Raw genomic sequence first — 1,706 nt, forward strand, 5'->3', positions numbered from 1 at the left:
GGGGGGGGGAGATATCCAAGACTTCTGTGCCTCAGTTTCCCTCGCCCACAGCACAAGCAGGAGTTTGCAGACATCTTAGAACATGCGAACTCTGCTGTGCAGGGCTTTCCAAGGAGCTCAGGAAAGTTAAGCTCCCACATCCCACTGCTGTTCAGTGGAAAGCAAGTGTCCAGCTCCTCACCAGCTGCTTGCTCCTCTCCCATAGCAGTGGGAGAAGAGAGACCCTTTAACAGGGCTAACAGCAGTGGGTAAATTTGCTGAGCAGAGATGATGCTCCCAGGGAATTGAGCCAACAGCTCCTATTTCCTCTGCAAGGAAATAGGAACCATACAGCCCTGTGGGCAATAACCCTCTCCTCAGGCACTCCTCGCCCCGATGGCAATGTTTGGTCTTCCCAAAGGATCCCAAACTTTGCTACATTCACCCTAAACTGCTCACTGAAGGGCAAACACTTGCAGCCTTTATATTGGTCAGTAAAGGGACTGAGACACAGAAAAAGAAAATAATAAATCTACTAAAGCCAAATATCTCCTTCCTGCTTTTTATATGTATATTTATATATCTTTACTTTTTTTAAGGGTAAAACCAAGTCTCAAGCCTCCAACTTATTTTTAGATCCAGGCAATTGGGTGTCCCAGCCAGAGCACACAAGCCAGCATTCTAAAAATGCCTCCCTCAGAGATATAAAAAGGACACAAGATAATTTACTGGGGAGATTCTGTAACGTAACGATCGTACACTAACGGCAAACAAAGCAAAAAAAAAACAGACAATCCAAGGCTGCTTCTGGTCCCCAGCACAGCCCTTGGGAAGTCACAAAGATTCAGCATCCTCATCCTTCCTAAAAACCTCCAAAACAAGTCCTCTGCCTCACACTGTCTCAGCGGGCTTGGGTGATGCTGGACTCATTCCCTCTCACCCCATCACCCTCCGCAAAGGGGCAACTTGATTTCCTAAATAACAGCAGTGGCCGGGCCAAGGAAAACTAAAAGCAGTAGGACTTAAGGACTCCAGTGGCCGCAGCTCAGCCTGCCAACCCAGCGTGGATTTAATCATCCCAGAGACCCCATCAGCTCCCAGCCAACGCTGTCCCACCAGACACCCCGGCCAGGGTGGCTGCTGAGCTCCTGCCATTTCGGTTCCTGCGGTCTTGCCAGCCTGGCCGGGGGCTCAGCCAGCGTCCTCCACCCACAGGGTGGGTACAGCGGGATGAGGAGGAGTCCTGGGGAGGGCTGACAAAGAGCGACCCCTCCCAGCCATCGGACACACGCTGTTCCTTCACAATTGCCATCCCGATACAATCGGCCCCCCTCAAGTGAGCCCCCGAGCCAGTGGTGTTTGCTAGAACAATAGCTCACATCTGGGACAGCTGTTTTCCCCGAAAGCACCCAGGGCTGCCTACAGCCACCGGGCAGGGGTCCTGCGCCCTCGCTCACACGCGGATCGTGTTCCCCCCTCTCCCGCGGAGATGTGGTCACCCCTGGGGGGACCTGGCAGGTTCCTCCAGGAACACGCTGCCAGGCGGCTCCACGCTCGCAGGAAGGCCCGTGGGACTGAGAGAGACTCATCCTCCAGCAGAGGCTTGTTGGAAATTAACCCCTGAGCCTTCTACCTTGGCAAAAAAGGGGAGCGTGTTACTGGGAATTTATTTCCTACTCTTAGCACCCAAAAAAAAAAAAAAAAAAAAAAAAAAAAAAAAAAAAAAA

At 51.8% G+C, this 1,706-nt stretch overlaps 1 protein-coding gene across 1 annotated transcript in view; it reads right to left on the bottom strand.

The window, feature by feature from the left end:
• PAPPA2 (pappalysin 2) overlaps positions 1–1,706 on the bottom strand; it is a 90,763-nt gene that overhangs the window by 73,813 nt on the left and 15,244 nt on the right. The window lies entirely within an intron of this gene.

This window comes from Empidonax traillii, unplaced genomic scaffold (assembly GCF_003031625.1).
Source record: "Empidonax traillii isolate 1590-97213 ecotype Southwest subspecies unplaced genomic scaffold, ASM303162v1 scaffold1002:size361594, whole genome shotgun sequence".
In the NCBI taxonomy this organism is placed as follows: domain Eukaryota; kingdom Metazoa; phylum Chordata; class Aves; order Passeriformes; family Tyrannidae; genus Empidonax; species Empidonax traillii.